This window comes from Abramis brama (genome assembly GCF_963993115.1).
Source record: "Abramis brama genome assembly, chromosome: 12".
Lineage (NCBI taxonomy): Eukaryota > Metazoa > Chordata > Actinopteri > Cypriniformes > Leuciscidae > Abramis > Abramis brama.
The window spans coordinates 30,532,353-30,554,397 of NC_139974.1; positions in this window are offsets into that span (position 1 = coordinate 30,532,353).

Consider the following 22,045-nt stretch of genomic DNA (forward strand, 5'->3'; position numbering starts at 1 on the left):
GTGTGAGGGCAGAAGACTGAATAAATAAAAGAGCTACTCCACTCTCTTCCATTTCTCATTCAGACTCTCAAAACTCATGCACATACAACAAAGCAAGGACTCCCTGCATTACTTACCTAGTAATACACAAATTTAGGTTTTTCAGTCAGACTCATTGCCACAGATGTATAAAATCAATCACATGCAGTCCGCATTTATGTGAAATTTGTAGGAAAAAATGGGCTCAGTGAATTTAAGCATGGTACTGTGATTGGATGCCATCTGCGCAATAAGTCAGTTTGTGAAATTTCATCCTTGCTAGATATTTCACTGTCATCTGTAAGTGGTGTTGTTGGAAAGTAGAAGCATTTAGGAACAGCAGCAACTCTGCCACGAAGTTGAAGACCATGCACAGTCACAGAGCGAGGTCACCGAATCACAATTCGATTCGATTTCGATTCACAATTCGATTCGATTTCGATTCCGATTCGATTCGATTCAATATTGATTATTTTGGATATCAGGTACAATACATGGCAAATTTTCTCAAGGAAAACAAATCTCTTAACTAATGCTGTAAACTATGGGAGTCAGTTGTAGCCTACTAGGCTTCATTACCCTACTATAATATTGAAGGTAAAAATTAACTGATTTGTATACAAACACTTAAATTACACATTTTTATTTATTTTTATAATAATAAAGTTATATGAAATATAAACATTTAAATGGTGGCTGTCATAAAAACCTGCCAGATTTATTCAAACATGCATTCAAAATTGAAGAACATTAAACATTATAATGAATATGTAATATGGTGCATATATTTAGCAAAATGCTCCTCTCTAGAATTCATTTTTCTAGCTGACTAATGAGTTTATGGTCACTGGATATGGTTTTTCTGAGGTAAATGTGACGTTACATGACATTGTTTACAAGCTGATTTACTGAAGTCTTTCCGCGGTTGAAACACTGATTGAGCGATTCCATGTCACGATACAGATTTCGATAAGTTGTACTCTACCTTTTAACACACTTTCAGATGCTCATTCATGTTTATTTCGCGCGGTAACTGGTATTATTAAGGCGGAAGAGAAGATCATGTGCGCGCTGCTGCTTCTCTTGAGCTGAGCTGCGCCAGAGCGATCTCACGCCACAGCGCCAAAATGGTATTTATGTTTTTGAATTTCATAAGAAAATGGACGTAATTTGAAATCTGAGACTTTGTTTCATATCAATAGTAACAAAGCACAAAGATTATTGCAATTTATTGGATGGGATGCGCGCTACAATGTTACATTCATTCATCAAATGAAAACAGGATGACTAACCGATTCTTGGGATTTAAGAATCGATATCGGTTCGTAAAAATGAGAATCGATTAAAATCGAGAAATCAATATTTTTTACCCAGCCCTATAAATAACGTATTGCTATATACATCAATTTAATTAAAATGCAACCATTTTTACATATTTTGTAAAAACAAAATTTACCTGCATGCAATCCATTTCAATTTACTGTCTTAAAGTCCCCCTGTAGTCAATAATTTTTATCCCTTAAAACTCACCATTGATCACCAAAATTACATATTTAAACGTTTCTACCTTGAAAAAAAGTCTCTCATGCCTTAAAATAGCTTGAATGTACACACTTGCCTTTTTCAGTATAAGCGGTGCTATGAATATGCAAATTAGCCCCGCCTCCACTCACTCACGCCAGCTCATAGATCCACTCGTTGACGATCACACGTTGACGTGATTGGTTACAGTTTGAGATGTCAGAAACACCAGCAATTTCAAACTGCATTTTTAAGACTGTCTTTGGATCACTGCAGTTTTAAGGGAAAAATACTCATGAATTTGCACATGGTCCATCTTAAAGCATATTAAAAACAACACATAGAAATATAAACAACATTAAAAGTTGGATTTTCACCACAGGGGAACTTTAATCCATTTGTGTTGAGGCTATGAATACCCCTTTAATTAGGGGTTCATAACAAAGGCAATGAAGAATATATATATGCTTTAGACATTGGATTTGGGCATGTTTGATGCCTCCTACATCATCTGGATGCAGCCATGGTTAAAAAAAGCAACATTATAGTTTACAGATTAATTTAACTCTGTCAAATCCCATTTCCATTTTGTGGAACCACTGTCCACAACTGAATGAAGCTCAGCCCAATATGATTTTTTTAGAATGCATGTACACACACACACACACACACCGCAGTTATATAAGACAGCTCTGGAAAAAAAGAAGAGATTTTGTAAGACAGCATTTTATCAGAGACGGTCCAAGGAGGGAAAAAGATCTTACGAGTTGTGCTGAATCCATAATTAATCCGGGATGTTTGTCAAATCTTTTGACAAAGTACCCTTTAAAATCACTTTGTTAGATCAACACATGCTCTTTGAAGATATTTCACTAAACAAACTTTTGAGAAACTTGATATTTTCAAAAAACTTTCCACTAGAGATGTGAGGGAAATGCTGTTATCCTGTTTTCCATCAAGTTGATACCATGTTATATTTATACAGCCGTTGGGATTGATAAATTGACTTGTCCAAATGAATCAGTTGATTCAGCAAAAGTTTGTATGGATATCAGCCAGACAGTTCTCCATATGTATAGGACAGGCTAATGGACACTCACTGTAAAGATAGATGATGATATTATCTTTCGCAAGGATATGGATACTGGTGACTCACCTTGAATGAACAATTCATGCAGTCACTTCCTTTTTTTACAATAGTACACAGAGGGAATCTCACCTCTGTCCCAATTTTGCTCTGTTTTCTTGAAAAAGTCAAAGAAAAAGACGTCCGCAATCGGACAGAATGTTACAATTTTTATGAAGGTGTCACTGTGTATGGAGCTCCACACTCTGTTTCTTGCTTTCATGCTCTCTCACACTCTTTCTCCATCCCCCTCTCGCTCCTTCCATCTGTTGGAGCTGTTCGCCTTTCTTTCGGGGACACCGAAGCATTCATGCGGCTGAGAGCCATTCTATTATTCAGCTATAACTTCTGGATGACAAAGGAAAGAGAAGAGGTGCAAATCACCCACTGAAGAGAAAGAAAATAGCCACACTTTTTGATGCCTGGAGGATGAAACTTCTTTCTTTTTTCTTTTTTTTCCCGCCCCTCTGTCTGTCCGTTTTGATTAATAGATATGATTAGAAATAGACACAGGCTATCGGAACATGAATGAATCAGGCAGCCACAGCTACCCATGATGCTCGCCGTAGTCAGTGTGGTGCAGCTTTAATTGGTGCTTATCTGAACAATAAATCATAAAATTGACATTTTTTTGTTTGGAAAAAATCCATGGCAACCCCTGAAACACTATTACCAGAAGGTTATCAGGCTGCAAAGGACACGAATCGATTTTATTTTGGATGTGCAGCGGCTACAAGTTTGAACTGAAGAGGACAGAGGGCCAAATAATAGACACGAGGATGGATGGGACAAAAATTTAAATAAATGGTAACACTTTACAATAAGGTTCATTAGTTAACCTAGTTAACTACCTTAGTTGACATTGATAACATTAACATGTTTATCTTAATAAAGTTTGCCGCACGTTAAAAAGTTAGTTTAACAGAATTTCAATAAATTTCCATTCATTTTAATTCTACTTCCTGATATTCAAATTCTGCATTCTGTATGATATCTTAAAGTTCACCCAAAAATTGTAATTCTGTCATCATTTACTCACCCTCATGTTGTTCCAACCCCGTATGAGTTTCTTTCTTCTCTTGAACTTCTGTACTTCTTTAATCTTTAATTCAAATTCAGGAATTGATTTGAAATTTAAAAGGCATTCTCAATTTACAGCATTATAAAACTTTCATTTACAGATATACTAATTGCATTTTCTTAGAGGAAAAAAAAATGTCAACCACATTAAACAGCAAGAAACTGTATGCTTATGAGCTTATTTGAAGCATTGAACATATACTGTTCCATGTTTTGGTCAAATTGAGTCATGCACTTTTCCCGCTCCAGCTCCCTATGACATTTGTACTGTAAAGTGAAGTCACTAACTGATGTTATCAATGCCTCGGTGCACATGTCCATCTAACTAATAATGAAATTTGTTTATGTTCTGATTAATTTAATTATGGATTAGTTGCTGTAGCCCTAAAGTAAAGATTAGTGGGATGTAAAGAAACGCCAGAGACACAATAAACGAGACGAGAGATAACGCAAAGCATTTCCATATGTATGCATTGTATTACCATAAAAGACATTATAGGATGTTCAGTGGAGTGTCACAGCAGTTTGATACCCTGTGTGTGTGTGTGTGTGTGTGTGTGTGTGTGTGTGTGTGTGTGTGTGTGTGTGTGTGTGTGTGTGTGTGTGTGTGTGTGTGTGTGTGTGTGTGTGTGTGTGTGTTGTCTTTCCACTGTGGCTGTCTGTCTCTTCAACATGGCCCACGATACCAAGCAACGCTTGTGCGTAAACATCTGTTTATGTGCTGTGTGCATCCGCATCTGGCCTCCAATCTCAGCAATCTGGATAACGTTGTGTTGCCTTTGGTGTGAAATTTGCTATGGGAATGGATCATGTGATAGAGATAACACAGCGTTTATGTGTGTTTATTTGGCTTGCCGTCTTTCTTCTTGGCGTGCTCATGTATCAGCAGGGCTCAGGGATTCACAGTTCAATGGGTTATGGGTCAAGCTCATTTTCCTTTCACTTTCCACACATAACTCAGTCTTCCTCTTTTATTCTGTTCAGGCTCTGAGGGTTATGATTCATATGTACAGTATTTCTTAGCAGAACGTCTTTGTGTGGGAGTCCAACTTTTAAACTGTTGATGCAAGACTGAATCTTAATATGAGTCCATAGAGATATGTATGAAGTAAGAGAAAAGGAGAAAAACAGAGTGGTGGGGGGGGCTTAAAATGAAACATGATGAAGGCGGTCTTGATTTGTGTGGTGTGCGTTTTTAGATAAGATTTACATAGCGTATTTTCATTCTAATTAACATCTGTCAGGTCAGATGAGTGCATTCTGTTTGATGATATTAATGTGCCAAAAAATATGCCTCCAAACAACACCTGTCAATCAGCCGTTCCAACTCTAACGAGAGCTCGGCTCCGAGCTTGGCATACTTCAAATAACCGAGGAAGTTCCCTTCCCTCAGGAATAGATGAAAACAAGAAGTGGGTGAACCCTCTAAGTTGAGAGGTTACATAAAGCTATGGGTTTGGAGAAGAAACTGAAATAGTCCCAATCATTTCAATTTCCATCTTTACCATTTGAGCTCCTTTTCCAAGTCCAAACTCAGTCTCTCAGTGTGACTCACCACTACCTCACAATGAACAGAATTTTTTTTCTTTATATCTTTCCTTATAGAAAGTAAAATATCCCTTGTTTTCTCACTTTCATTATTTCTTCAGTCAAATTCAGTTTACTCAAAGCTATAGAGGCTTGTCCGCAAGCAAGCAAGAAAGAAAGAAAGAAAGAAAGAAAGAAAGAAAGAAAGAAGGAAGGAACCAATCAAGCAGCAACATAAACCCAGTGTTTTTCTCTATAGGTAATGTTCTGGGCCACTGAACCATCAGTTTTTGTATCAAGCAGAAATAAAATAAACATTCCTCATACATTTTGTGGGGAGGCTCAGTCCTATTGCACCTGTTATAAGTAGGCCAGGGCTCTTCGCAGCAGTCTGTCAGGAGAACCAACACTAACATACAAGAACGAAACAGGTTGCCTATTGTCCTCATTACCTGCGCCCCCTCCCGAGCACACAGGCTCACCACGCATTTAGAGAGGTTAGCAGCACAACAGGGCAGTGTCCAGATTACATCTCCTAACCCCCTCTCAGCCAGCCCACTGTTGAATATGCAAATCGACATCTGCTCCAGGACTCCGTCTCCAACCTCTCTCCTTATGTGATATGCAAATTTCGCCTCTGCATTCTCTCTCTCTCCCTCATTCTTTCGATTCCGCCGCTCATCCCGGTGTCTGTGCTCCCAGAGCTTGCCAGGCGAGCAGATGTGCACGAAAGGAGAGCAAAACTTCAAACAGCCGTAATAATGATGTTGCGGATCGCGAGCGAAAACAGTCGGCAGAGGCAAAGTTCTGTGCTTATTAGCAAACAATGATGGGGAGCAGGGCGGAGAGTCAGGTTTCATGCAACGGAGCTCAGGTCTCTTTTCCTGAGGCCTCGTTAGGAGCCCAAAAGCGCTTCTCATCTTCTGTTTCACCACATTTCTCCTAATGAGGATGAAGGCTGGCAACATCCTCACACTCTTGGCGTGTTGTTATGAGAGTATTTGTATTATGAAGATAGCATTTAAATAAATAAGTAGTGGAAACTAGCTTCTGTATGTAGGCCACTGTTGGAAATGTGGAGGCTCTTTGATTAGTGTGAATGCATGTGCAAATGATTGGATTAATGAAAATGAGGATCTTTGCATGAAGAACTGTGTGGCTCCTCTTTCTTCTTCATCTTGTCTGTGTCACATTGGTATTGTTCTACTCATAAATATGCTTTCTTTCCACTTAAATACATTTCAAGCCACCGACCACAAATTTCAGCATTTATTTAATTTTTGCCATTTTGCCACTTTTATCTCTGTACGTATAAATAAATATATGTAGGCTAACCACCAGGTCAGTGCTCTAACAGATGCATTAGCATTTTATCTAATTTATGCAAAGTCTAGCTCTTCATATGTTTTCTGCATTCATTATGGTCAACAGGCACTAATCTGGTTTATATCGTATCTGTCAGTTCACTACCACTTAGTTTGTGGAAATGAAGATCTGTCCAACAAAGGTAAAGTATGATGTGCCACAAGGTTCGGTTTTAGGTCCCTTGTTTTTCATCTTGGACATGCTTTCTTCAGGTGATACATTTATCACCTGAAGAAAGGTGGTCTAGGACACATTTTAATGTTATGTGTACAATACATCCCCTCAAAACTAAATTTAATTTGACAGTTTTCCAAGTTAGTGGATTGCAATAAAAGATAGACTGGATGCAGAGTAATTTCCTTTGGCTAAATTCTGATAAAACAGAAGTACTAATTCAAATACAATGTATTAAACCCTTATGATGACATTTATATATATGATGCCACAGGCTGATAATTGATTACACTAAACCTGGAACATGACCAATTCTCATTGACATGGTATCCAGACAGTTACATATTTAATGCTATATTGTAGCTGAACTTTAAGAGAGGCCACAATAACCTGGAAAAAGTTCTTGGTAATCAATCAGCTTAATAAGGTGCTCCTTGGTTTCCGAAAGAGCTCACCAAGACCGCCACTCAATGTCGGGGAGCACTGTCACAGCCACATTGGCCGGCTTCCTCATTAATCACAAAGTGTGTGTGTTCAGCTAGACCGAGAGAGAGAGAGAGAGAGAGAGAGAGAGAGAGAGAGAGAGAGAGAGAGAGAGAGAGAGAGAGAGAGAGAGAGAGAGAGAGAGAGAGAGAGAGAGAGAGAGAGAGAGAGAGAGAGAGAGAGAGAGAGAGAGAGAGAGAGAGAGAGAGAGAGAAATACTGTCCGACTTCCACTCAAGGAATCATACACAAACATACCAACAGCAATGCCTAGACAGAAACAGTTGTTCCAGAGTAGGTGTGGATCATGCTTGTGTGTCTGTGTCGAATTGGCAGAGCGATGGCGAGAGAGCGCGAAAGAGAAGGACAACGTGTAAAGCATTTCTTTATCACATTTCCTGTAACAACTGGCTAGTGGGTGGACAGCTCTCTTTGACAGTGCATCTCTTACCATACCCACACAAACACACATTTACACGGCCCATCATTAGAGAAAAAGAGAATAGCGGGGGTAGCTGGGAGCAAATGTCACTGGTCTGAACGGAGACTGTGAAATTGCAAAGAAAAGGGGGTAAAGCACAATTATCTCACCAGCAGCGTGTTGAGAAATCCTGTGATTTAAGCAATGAACAGGGCTCCACATTCATGCACCACAGAGAGCGTATGACTCACAACTGAGACAGTCAAGCAAGGCAGCGTTATGCAGTCGACAAGTGACACTGGTGCCCAGCTTTATGGTAACATACATCTACCGCAGTTCTCATTTCAACATAAAAGACAGTATCCTATAAACAACATCTCATGGAACTGGTATTTTTCAAAGACAAGCAAAACCTGGATGATATAAATCCACATCCCGATTCAGATAGGACTAATTTTCCCTGAGGTCGTCTTTTAAATTTGTACGCACAACTTGGAATTACCAAACAAATTACCTAATGTTTCTCAGCTAACTCGAGGGTCCTCTGAGAAATGTAATCTTGTCCAGAATGTTTTTTCTCATTTATTTTAACCTTCATTGAACATGTAACCACATATACTTTTTTTTGGAGATGTCTTCTACTCTGAACACCAATTTACAAATTAACATAACATCAAATTGCTTTAAATAACACATACACGCACATACACGGACAAACACGCACACACACACGCACACATGCACTGTGTGTGTTATTTAAAGCCCTTTGACATCCTAAGAAAAAGTTCATCTTTTGCAGTTATTAAGGTGTATAATATACTGTGGTATTCAAGGATTTTAAAATCTTAGCAATTTGATTGATTTCATTGCATACCAAAGCAGTCTGGTTACTCTAATAATAGATCCGAGATTAATTTCCGCTGTTCTCCACAGCTGAAATATTCATGACGGAAATTTAGATATAGAACGAATATCTGAATATCTGAGATTACACCACATTCTGTGTGTGTGTGTTTGAATATTTAACATGAGTTTTAATAATTTAAATGACATAGACAATGAATTAGTCAGAATGTTGGGCATATATTTTCAGCAAAATACCTTCAATGTTGACAGTTTACTCTGAACAGAACAATGAAAGGATATATTCATTAAATACGGTGACTGGAACAGAACAAAACCCAAAGCCATAATAATAAAACATTCAAACCATTATGCAGATGGGAGCTGCGTGCCACTGATCAACAGTTAGCTTCCTGAGCCTGTCACATTTAGATGCACTCAATTCTGCTGAAGTTCAAGAGTAAAACTAATCCAAACATCCTTCCGTTTTCTGTAATATCATTAACAATGTGTCATTTCCTGAATAGCTGAGTGTTGTTCATTATAAAGGGGTCAGATTATAGAAAACGATTTTCTTGCTCTTCTGAAATAAGAGACTGATGTTCACAATGCAAAGCTACCTCCTCAGGGGTGTTGTTACTCATTTCACATTTGCAGAAGCATCATAATAGTGATCATTTAAGACAAAGAATTATTAAAGAGGTCATATCATACAATTTTTTTTGTTATTTTTTTATTATTTTCACTTATAATTGTATCCACTTAATGTCCCCATGGGGACTCAATAGGATATATACATATATAAACACATACATATATATACTTGTATTTATAGATTATAGATTTGTAGGCCTATAATCAAATGACCCATTCTATTTAAATGGCCTCTTCGCATGTGAAATCAGAAACAGTGGGGTCTAATATAGCTTTGTGCCATTACATTTTTTAATAACAGATTGAAGATTCTTTAATCCAAGAATCATAAAACAATCTGCACTGAAATGTGTTGCTCTAACCATTAAGATTGGACTAAACAATGATAGACCTTAAAAAATTTACTTTAGTTACTCATTTCTAATACTGGGATTGCTCAGAATTGCATGTGCCACAAGTGCTACAATTATATATTATATTATATTATATTATATTATATTATATTATATTATATTATATTATATTATATTATATTATATTATATTATATTATGGTACAACAAGGGCTAAAGGCGCACCAGGGTAAAAGGCGCACCAGGGTAAAATGCCTTTTCAAGATGCATGTGGAAATTTGGCTGATCCTTGACGCGATCGCGGGAAGCAGTGCAAATATTATGTGCAAATTTGATCTAATATTTTATGTTTTTTAAAACATTGACTATTTTTGACTGTCAAAATGCCGGCGGACAGAAACAACAACAGCTACAGTGAGTTGTTCAAAATCTTTCTTTTTAGCAAACTCTGTGTACACAAACAATGTTCTCAATGCTCGAGTTCATGTGTAGAGCCCCTGGTGATACTTCGAGCAAAGTTTCATGTTGTGTCGAGCCTTCTTAGTGTTTTTAAAATAGCAATTTTTGATGCTATCATAGAAGTGCCCCAAGCACTCCCATTCAAAACGCAATTTGACCGAAAATTAAAATACGGTCAAACTTGAAAGTGTTTTCCATTCTAATTATGCTTTTAAACGAAAGTTTGCCTCAGGTAGATTAACAAAAAGACCCTAGGTTGCATTTTGGTGAGAGTTACCCTTTAAGTAAGACTATAAAAGTGAACATCAGGGAAAATTATAAAATGCTGCACATGTGTGGATCCTTTAAGTTGTGTCATTAAGAAAGCAAACTAGAAACCACACAAACATAGTAATTTTTACTGTGTTTCCGATGTCTCTTCTCAAGTCTCTGGGGGGTAGAGGGGCAGCGCGAGAGGTAGGAACATGTCTGTAATTCATGTAAATGTAACCTACTTCTTACTTGCAGGTCCACCTGACTCCTCCTCTCCTGACTGCTGTGCTGCAGTAATGGCCCAGCTGTGGACAGCAAACACATCCATCCATATGACCCCTGAGACGGAGGCGTGATGATAATTCCCAAAACACACCACACTTACACACACAAACACACACACACACACAGAGAGAGAGAGAATGTGTGAAAGAGAGACATCCCCACACTCCCTTACCAGTACCGTGGCAATTTAAACCAGCACATTCCCTTAAAATAAAAAGAAGAAATAAAGAGGTGAAGTCTATTTCAAAAGCAAACTCCCACACCTGGAGGACCTGTCAAGCACTGTCTGCTATTGAGCTCCAGCACTATATCAAGCTAATGGGGGGAAAAGTGGGTCAACATGACTTATTCATGAGGATCCTCCATTTAAAAGCAGACACTTTGTGTATGTCTCAGAGAAAAAGTCTCAGACAACACGGTGGATAAGATAGATAACTGAATTATAAATCGCACAAGTCATTAGTTTAACCTGCTACTACAACTGATGTATACGATCGATAAGCTAGTGCCGTTCAAAGTTAGAAGACGAGACTAAACTGCAGAGCGATAACTATTCATAATTCAATGCATGTTTATTCAATGTTAGCTCTCACACATCCTTTTGCATGAAAAGATTTTTATGCAACAGAATGGGGGCGGATTAATAACAAATACTGGCTATTCAATAACTATAATTCAGCCGCTTCAGTTACGACCCACAGAAAGGAAATTCTTTAATATGCAATATGGCCTAAAGACTTTAGTTTTATAATTTATCTCTGAGAAAAGACTAATCTTGCGTTATTTCAGAAGAGACCTGGAAAGGTGCATTCAGTAGTACTTTAAAACAAAATTGTGTTTTTGTCTCAATGTATTTCACCATGTTGAAATGACGTGACCCACAGTGTTTCACTAAGCATCGGAGAGAATCCTCACACTCATTGGCTGCCGGTGCTAGTAGAGTAGTGTTGTTTGGTGATGCAAAGAGAAAAAATTAGATACTGCATCACTTATTATCGTGCCTAACCAGCAGAGACAATGGGAGAATTAGTAACTGTATGAAACAAAGATGACAAAAGACAGAAAGAATGGCAAAGACAAGAAGCAAATGTAAACTTTGGTACGGAATAGCCTACACAAGGTGAAAAAATGTGATGACATAAAAATATGTCCAAAGTAGTGATGCCCAAATTGCTTCGTTGTTTAAGGGAACTATTGTGTAGACCACTCTCAAAAACTTGTAGTATCAGTGCAATTTACGTTAAACTCGATGCTAACGCTAGCTGTAGCGCTACTACAGTAAATATGACTTTAAACTGTGCTCATATTTGCCAAATTACCAAAGTCTGCCATCAAAAGATTTTTCTTTCAGTTCTTCCAATATCTGAAGCGTGCCATATACGTTAAGTGTCTATAATAGTATAGGTAATCTGTAAAGACTTCTGAGAAAAAAGTTTATCCATTCCCTTTTATGATAATGAAAGAGAACCTTAGAGAAATTCCCTAATCCCCAACCGATTCAAATAAGCTGTCCATAGAAATCATAAGAAATTTCACAATTCTGATTTTGATCGCAATTCTGTTTAACCATCCTGGTTTCTTAACTATTCTTTTAAGAATTTTGAAGAATAATTAATTGACAATTCCAAATTCCCTCAGCATTTTTTGAGATAATTTCAAAATAATGAAGACAAACCCGTAATAACAAATCAGAAATAAATGACATTATATAATTCTTGAGAAAAAAGGTTATTGCCTGCTCAGTTAAACCTAGAAACTACTAACTATACCTCTCAGAAATCTTGTAACAAATATCTTTCCATCCATTGCATGAATCTACACAGACTCTTCAATCATGGTAAACAATGACTCAGACACTCTGAAAGTTGATAGTTCCATAGTTCTTATTTCATAATAAAACTATTTTTCAAGGTGACAATTTTCACACGATGTGATTCATACAAAAATATACACCCCTAAACCCATCCCTGAATGTAACCATAAGTGGGGCGTAAGCAGATTGAGCTAAAATGTACAAATGAGATTGTACAAATTCAAACGAATGTAAAATAGTTACAAATTTGTTTCATGAGAGTGGGTTGAAATAATATATGCTGATCATCATGACAGCATCAGAATTTAAGGGCGCTCTGATGCATATCACATATTTTAAATCACATTCTATCCACAGATTGAAGAATGCAGACGTTGCAGAACTAGCTGCCAAAACCTCCTTAAGAAAAACAAGAAACCTGATCTGACAAAACAAGCCCAAAATAAGCAGCTTGCCTCATTAGGCTAAATAAGGGAGGCAGGAAAATATATATCAGACTACAATAAGACTTTTTTGCTCTGTGGCTAATCTCTCAGACAGACAGACAGACAGACAGACGGACAGACGGACGCTGTCACCTCAGCGTTCAGGATTACTTTGTCGCCACTGTTGCTCAGGCCGTCAGTGGAGAAAACAGGCCTGTGCGAGAAGTGACATTTAGATCCAGGTTTTCTCTTCTGCTTTGTCTCCTCCTGGTCGTGATGCTGACATTTAATTAGGAGTAGAATGAAGACAGTACTCCAGATTGAGCTTGTACTGACTCTGACCTTTTCAGCCCCTTTGCTCTGATCTGTCATTATAATACCAGGCCACAGAAAAACACTCACATGATAAGAATACCAAATCGCTCGTCTTACTGCCGGGAGCAGCTCAATTTAACGTCGGGACATTAAACCTGCATCCCCCGAGTGCCTTGCTCCATACACTCATTCATTCAATGCATATCGCTCACTTTAAATCATTCTTGTCTGTCTATAACAATCTCTTTACGTCTCACACACACCTGTTGACCATGACATAGCAAACACACACTTGTCTTACATTATCAAATAGTCAACAAGCAAAATTAATTTATTTTTGTTGATTTGTTTGAATCATTTATATTTTGCCCATCACAGAATACGTTTCCTTTTCTTTATCATGGATTCTCCTATATGTCATTGACCTTTTTAGCTAAACTAAACGGAATAGTAAAAATAATGACTGGCCTCAAACATGTTTTTGTGCGCCTGCCACAGGGTTTAAGGCTTGGGCAAAGGCAGATCTGAATGAGAGATTACAATTAATGCAGTTAATTGTAAAAAAAGAAGCGGGTTTAAGTGGATTAATGATTGGAGAAGAGATAGAGAGAGAGAGAGAGAGAGAGAGAGAGAGAGAGAGAGAGAGAGAGAGAGAGAGGAAGAAGAAGAGAGAGAGAAGTCTGTCGTTTCACCAGAAGATTGAGATTGAAGATTGAGATTGAGAAGTTTTTTTTATTTTTAAAATATGAAACATATGAATGGAGGAATGATTCACAATAAGATGCATTTGGAAAAAAGACAAGATGAACTTTCATTACATGCTGACTTTAAGCTCAGAAAGAAGAATGTTTTTTAACATTCGAATCTTATGTTAGATCTCTCTCAGGTCATTAATTGTGATCAGATTATTATTATGTTTTTTTATTAAGCAACCAATGCAATACAGATAAGTACATAAAGAAAACAACAGCAAAAAAAAAACAAATATAGACAAATATAGATGTTGAAAAAGCAAGTATCAGACAAATAAGCTTGTTGACGACAAACAAAAAAAAGAATGCATAATAGGAAACAAATGAGCAAACAAATAAACAAACATATAAACAACATAAAACAGAAAGCAATATGGATGAACATACATCTCTACACACACGCGCACACACACACACACACACATGTACATATACATATACATATATATATACATACATATATATACATATATATATATATATACATATATATATATATATATATATATATATATATATATATATATATACACACACACACACACATACATACAGACACATTGTATATCTCTCCATCCAGAATGTTTAGTATTGTAAAGTAGTGAATGTATGATGTTATTGATATCATTTATTGTTTACTGTAAAATAAAATAAAAATTATAAAAAAATAAGAGGCATATACAGAGAAGAAGGGATAGAGTGATCAGATTATTTGTGACGTGATCAAAGAGGAGGTCGATGGTTCTAATAATATAATGAGCAAGTGCATGATTCAAATGATCACGCTTTGCTGACTTACACACCATTACATCATCTATTTTCATTATTTGCTTCAACCGGCCAGGATGACAGGGAGTCGAGGTGAATTGGGGTAACAAAAGAAAACTGAGCTTTGAGCTTGCAAAGACAAATACATGAGATCTTTCATCCTTTTTGTTCAGCTGCACCAAGGAGCACAACCCAACCCCGCAAGACTGTTTCTCTCCACGTTCACTCAACATCTCGAAATAGCTTCTCCACACCCAGGTTGCCCATCAGTCTTTAGAAATGTGACCCCAATACCAAGGACCATGGAGACTCGACACAGTCTTGGCAGCCAAAAGTGCCCAGATGTCCGTACGATATTGGGCTTGCGTCCAAGCTGTCTGAGTGGCCCGAAATACTTCATGCCACCAGATAGAAAGGGGGGCTGAAAGAAAACAACTCCAAAATGGCAGCCGAAGCAAAGCAGGGAGAGTATGAGGGGAAGTGAACAGCTTGCAGCCAGAAGGTCAGCCACCCAGAGTTCAGAGAATAGAGAGCGGCTCGGAAAGGTGTACAGACGATGACAGTGACTGGCTTTGACAGTCAGACATGAGAGAGAGGTCCAAAAGCAAGTGAAAGAGGAGAGTTCCTGAGTGAGTGTAGTTGAGAGCACATATGGTGAAGGGTGTCGCAGTTCCTGTCTGTAGCTCTCGGAGGAGGCCATATGCCCCCACAGCAGGTCTGGACACCAATGGACTGCCATTATCTGCATAATTTAACAAGAAAGGCCCAGGACCAGAGAATATGGTAAATGAGGCATGTGTTCCTGGACAAATGAAAATGCATGATTGAGAGGGCAATAATGGCCCTGGTACACCACAGAAGAAACTTCTGCGATGTTGGAAACATCCTTCCAAAGCTGAATAGTTCCTGTGGTGTGGAAAATGTCTTTTTAAAAGGTATAAGAACAGTCTCTTAATTAGTATAAGCTCATAAGACTGCAGTTATTATAATTATGATACAACTTGAAAAATCTGTCAACAAAATGCTGAGTTGAAACACTATTAAACTACTTTAACACATTGTTTACAACAGTTAAGACTCTCATATAACAACATCCACACAAATAAGTAAACTTTCTGCTTATTAACTCCAAAAACTGCTCTATTATGTGCAATGTGTCACTGCATAACTGGATATGTGTACTTGGAAGCAGTTCCACATAAACATTAATTAATACTAGGAGGATCCAAGAGATCTCGATAATTGGTAAGCTTTTTTTTCTCACATTTCACAGGTACTATGTAAAATCATGACCAGTCATTTTGACAGCAGTGATTAATTAGGCCTAGATAATGCAAAGTAATAAAATAATTAGTATTTCTATCCACATTGCTCATTTTGATATGTTTCTGTACGTCAATCAGAGTTCACAATCAGGTTGGTCACACCACAGGATTTCTACGTTTCAATTAAAAAAAATATATAATGCATTTTTATGCTTGTATGTATGAACACAAAATCTGTTCTTTGCTGTCAAACAATGAAAACCTGGACTAAGAAAAATGACTAGTCTATAGCCTATAGTAGTCAACCACACAAACATCAATATTATTGAACTTCGCATGGTAATAATTGAGTCATATATTCATATCACCGCGGTATTGCCACTGTACATTGTACAAGATCTCAAGCAGGAAATTTGAATCTGAAATCTTTCTCACAACGGTTTCTGTATTGTACTCTAGTCTAATTAAAAGCAGAAGAATTGCTGAATGTTTCCTTAAAACAACATTATTCTATTAAACTCTTAGTTGCATCTGGAAGCCTGCACAAACAACTCTGCTTATCCAATTTGTGTTGATGTTTTCAACTAGACGCTTTAGAAATTGCACACAAATCTGAGAAAAGCATTAAAGAGAACTATGGAGCTTGTTTTCTTTCAGCTACAAAGAAAACAAGAGCTGACGGAGTGTTTTGCATTCATCTTTGCCATTTCATCATAAATCTCCTTCATCATCTGCATTTGTCTACCTGGCACATTTCACAAATGCGCTGCACTTTAGTATCTAGTGTCTCTGTCTACAGCATTAGAGGCACAATTCCTATTTTCGTTGCAAGAACTATAAATATTAAAATGGTGGTTGCCCTGAGACCCACCTCAAAAGTCTTCACCTTCTTTATTGAATCCAGAAATCCATTTAATTGATATTCAGTGCATTGTTGTGAAAATAAATAAATGTTCTAATCATTAACTAATTTTATTGAGCATTATCTCATTAGTAAACTTGTTAGTCCCTGTGTATTTGTACCCTGTATTTGTTCTCCCTTATTCATGTAGTGCTGTGTATGTTGGATTTACACCTCTGATCTCCTGGGTTTGTCATTAAAGACATTTACACTCACCTAAAGGATTATAAGGAACACCATACTAATGTGTTTGACCCCCTTTCGCCTTCAGAACTGCCTTAATTCTACGTGGCATTGATTCAACAAGGTGCTGAAAGCATTCTTTAGAAATGTTGGCCCATATTGATAGGATAGCATCTTGCAGTTGATGGAGATTTGTGGGATGCACATCCAGGGCACAAAGCTCCCGTTCCACCACATCCCAAAGATGCTCTATTGGGTTGAGATCTGGTGACTGTGGGGGCCATTTTAGTACAGTGAACTCATTGCCATGTTCAAGAAACCAATTTGAAATGATTCGAGCTTTGTGACATGGTGCATTATCCTGCTGGAAGTAGCCATCAGAGGATGGGTACATGGTGGTCATAAAGGGATGGACATGGTCAGAAACAATGCTCAGGTAGGCTGTGGCATTTAAACGATGCCCAATTGGCACTAAGGGGCCTAAACTAAGGGGCCTAAAGTGTGCCAAGAAAACATCCCCCACACCATTACACCACCACCACCAGCCTGCACAGTGGTAACAAGGCATGATGGATCCATGTTCTCATTCTGTTTACGCCAAATTCTGACTCTACCATCTGAATGTCTCAACAGAAATCGAGACTCATCAGACCAGGCAACATTTTTCCAGTCTTCAACTGTCCAATTTTGGTGAGCTCGTGCAAATTGTAGCCTCTTTTTCCTATTTGTAGTGGAGATGAGTGGTACCCGGTGGGGTCTTCTGCTGTTGTAGCCCATCCGCCTCAAGTTTGTGTGTGTTGTGGCTTCACAAATGCTTTGCTGCATACCTCGGTTGTAACGAGTGGTTATTTCAGTCAAAGTTGCTCTTCTATCAGCTTGAATCAGTCGGCCCATTCTCCTCTGACCTCTAGCATCAACAAGGCATTTTCGCCCACAGGACTGCCGCATACTGGATGTTTTTCCCTTTTCACAGCATTCTTTGTAAACCCTAGAAATGGTTGTGCGTGAAAATCCCAGTAACTGAGCAGATTGTGAAATACTCAGACCGGCCCGTCTGGCACCAACAACCATGCCACGCTCAAAATTGCTTAAATCACCTTTCTTTCCCATTCTGACATTCAGTTTGGAGTTCAGGAGATTGTCTTGACCAGGACCACACCCCTAAATGCATCGAAGCAACTGCTATGTGATTGGTTGATTAGATAATTGCATTAATGAGAAATTGAACAGGTGTTCCTAATAATCCTTTAGGTGAGTGTATATTGATGCTCCTTTGTCTTTGTGCATTTATCGACGCCTGACAGAAGAACGGACCTAAAAGTGTTTATTTTGCACCTGACAGTTTGCTAAATTAATAAATGTAATGTTTTTTTTTCTTTCTTATATTACAAAAATTTTAATTAGAAATGAATAATTTACTAAGACATAAAAAATATGTAGTCTAAAACTAGCATGACAGCTTAATTTAAATATCTGACAAATTTAAAAATACACAAATGAAGGTTAATTTAGATAAATTTAATAGACCATAGGAAATTAATACGAAATAAAATATTGTATAATATTTAGTGCAATGATCAAGAACAAGCACCTCTTTTCACAAACCAGTTGTTGGAAAAACTTAATTTTCAATGACTTTTACAGCCTATCTTGCACCGTATTTATGGAAAGTCACACCTCCATCATCCCCTTTCACTAATTGTTTTCCATCAAACTTACTCTCTCTGTTCAACCTCAAACGTCCCTGCTCACCCTCTCTCTCTCTCTCTTCCTCCGCACATCCAAATCATGGCACAAGATCTGACAAAAAGAGAAAAGCAGCACCCTCATCATTAAGTTTATCAAAAAAGCAGAGAGCTGCTGCTGTACTTGCTCTCTGGTGGGTTGATTCTCTGTGCAAAAGTTCCTCTTCACAACTCACTCAAGCAAAGGAAGGAATTAAAATGGTGGGGGAAAAATATTCCCCACTCTGTGCTGGAGACTGCCTTTTTCTGGTGTATGTGAAAAAAGCAAATTGCACATGCTCACCCCTTCTAGTGTAAATATACAAGCTCATTAAGAGAAGAGGGGGAACATTAAAAAGTTATGTGGCGATGGGGGAACAGAGAAGAGACACAAACACTCAAACTAATAAAAGTGAACGAGGGAAAAACTTGATATACAATTTACGGCTTTGCAAAACTATATCTTCTGGGGGTTCATGAGAGTGAGACCTCAGATGGAGTTTTATGAGCTTGCTGGAATGGCTCTTATACAAACAAGAGAAAAATGCTAAAGACCATCTTGAGTTGTCAGATGGAAATTTTTTGATTCCTTCAAACGCAGCTTTCCAACTGGAAAAGAACCTCATCCAGCTCCCAAAGTGCCTCCCAAATGTGCATGACACCAAATAGAGTTGTTGACAGAGAGTTGACACCTTGAGTTGTTCAAGGTGTAAAATGCTACTGTAACTGTCAAACAGTTAAGTTTTAATAGTCTGTAGGTTGTTAACCCTTACAAAAAAAATACTACTTTTAAACTAAAATTAAGAAAGTATACTTTCAGCCTACTTTGTATGCACTTCTCAGAAATATACTTAAAATTGCACCTAAGTACTTGACTTATTCTGACTGTAAAGTCTAAGTATATTTGGCCTATAGGCTACTTGTACTCAGTTTTTTAACTGAGATATACTTAAAGAATATATAGTAATTCAATTTTCTAAGTTACTTGATTGTAGTTTTGTTTACTTTTATTCAATTATTTTTTTCCACATAGTTTTGCATACTGTCTTATGAACTTACATTGTTTGAAAATATTGATTTATAAAGAAAACAGATATGGACCTAATTCTGAGTATCTGAATTTTTGTGTAGGCTACCCCACTGGTAGTGCACAAAAATAATTTACTTCTTTCTCCGCCATTGACTGAAATTTCCAGCTGTCTGTGTTTTTACTGTTATACGATAAGGGGCGATATTACACAGATTATGAAAGAGTACAAAAACACAGCTGAAGAAGCAGAAACAAGTGATAGAAGACTGCTTACACAAATTTAAAATGACGCGATCATCAAACATTTAACAGCATATAATTAAAAACTGCCAAACGTTACTGAATTAAATGTCAAACCCATGAAGAGGAAACGACTGTGAAGCTTTGGGGGCGTTGATGGACTCGATCTACTCCATCTGTGTTTTGATCATCGTTCTGAGTCCGACTCGCGGTAGTCTTTGACAAAAATGTGATTTTCTCAGCTTTTTGTTTAAAATGTTGCTTTTCTATGACTCACGACTACAATCCTTGAATGTGGGTAAGTTTGTTGCTCATAACCCGTATTGCAATACAGTAGATCCCTCTTCCTGTGGGTGTGGCCAGTTCAATTCAAAACAACAATGCATTGCCAATTTTTCAACACTGAATTTGGAACCCTGAAATATAATACACAATTAATTATGGTTGGATTGAATCATGATGTAATTAATTCAATCAAAATTTAATCGACGGTCAGCCCTATTTTAAAACAAAGCCCTGACTGAACCAAACACAACAGAACAGCTGTTGAACTGACCTTGACTGAGAACACCAATAACATATTTTCACTTCCAACCAGAGAGACAGCATATCGGGACCTGAGGACACGTTTAAATTGCTCTGGGTGTCATTATTTTCAAGAACAAAGGAAGAGAAAACAAGTCTCATTTTTCTCTCCTTTCCTCCAAAATATAGTCTCTCTCGCTCTCTGTCTTCTTTACCCAGTGACCCTCAGTGGTTCAGTCAACCCTGAGCTGTAGCAAAGGGCAAGCTCAGAGGAGGGGCGCACATTAAAAATTCATAGCCCGCCTGCATATATCTGTCACATATTAATGTGTGCAAAACGCACAACGCCAACGGGGATTGAGGCTGTGTCCCCACAGGTGGGACTTACTGACAGAAATCAATGGAGTCGCTTGTCCATATCTTAGCCAGGGTACACAGCAGAGAAGAAAAGATAGAAAAAGAGAAGGAGAGAGAGAGATAATCAGTAAAGAATAAATCTGAGTAAGCATATTCCTGCAGTTAAGGTTTAGTTTTTACACAGCGGCAAAAAGATGGTCTGGCCCAGGGCCAAACCCAGGAGACCCAGCCAGAAACGCTCATTCTCCTATCTGCCCGTGTGCTGATGGTCTCTGGGAGATGCGATTTGGATAGTTTCACAGATCACACCCACATTGATTTTTGAAGACTGGATTGAGAGACTACAACCTCAAAGGGTGAATTTAATCAAATTTAATCATCTCTCCACAAGAAAAAAAGAAAGAAAAAAAATCACCCAAAGGGGCCACTCCAAACCATGTCTAAAAGAAACAAATTGTGCTGCTCCATAGAAGTTTAAAACCATACTCCATTGAAATGTTTACAGAAATAAAGGGTGACTAAAGAGACGGAGCTTGCCTTTTGAGTATGGGGGTGCAAGAAATTGTATAAAGCCAATACCAAAGGCCTGCCAATATGGAAAATGGCTCACATTTAAGTTCACATTATTTATTTATTTGCCTCACACTGTTTGCTACTGCTACTTTAAAAGTTGTTGTGATAAGTTTCCAAAAGGGATACCAAAAGATAATTTATGTTAAAATCATTAATGAGAGCATTACATGTGGAGCATACAGAGGCTGAATTCACATATGAAGAGAAAAGGCTTGCAGTTTTATCTGCATTCAACAATGATGACTGCTTTATGAGCAGAAAAACAACTGTAAAAAGCGAACCTGGGTCACTAGCATTCCTGCATAATTTAGGTGAACTGAAAGCGTGGAACTGAGGTGGTCTGAGTCAATTTGAATCAATTCTGCTCTTACAAACAAATATATTCAAGCATTTTACACAGTTAGCTTAAACAGTATCTAACAACAACCGTCATGTATAACCTGAATATGACAATTTAACAAACAATAGGCTACTAAAATCCAGCAGTGCTTTAAGGCTGAATATCTAGGACTTTTGGATTAAAATATACAAAACCACTAGAACAATGGTATATTGTTTGTTGACTTGGGTACTTACATTTTCCCAAATGTTTCCAATAATGTTTAAATCCAGAGA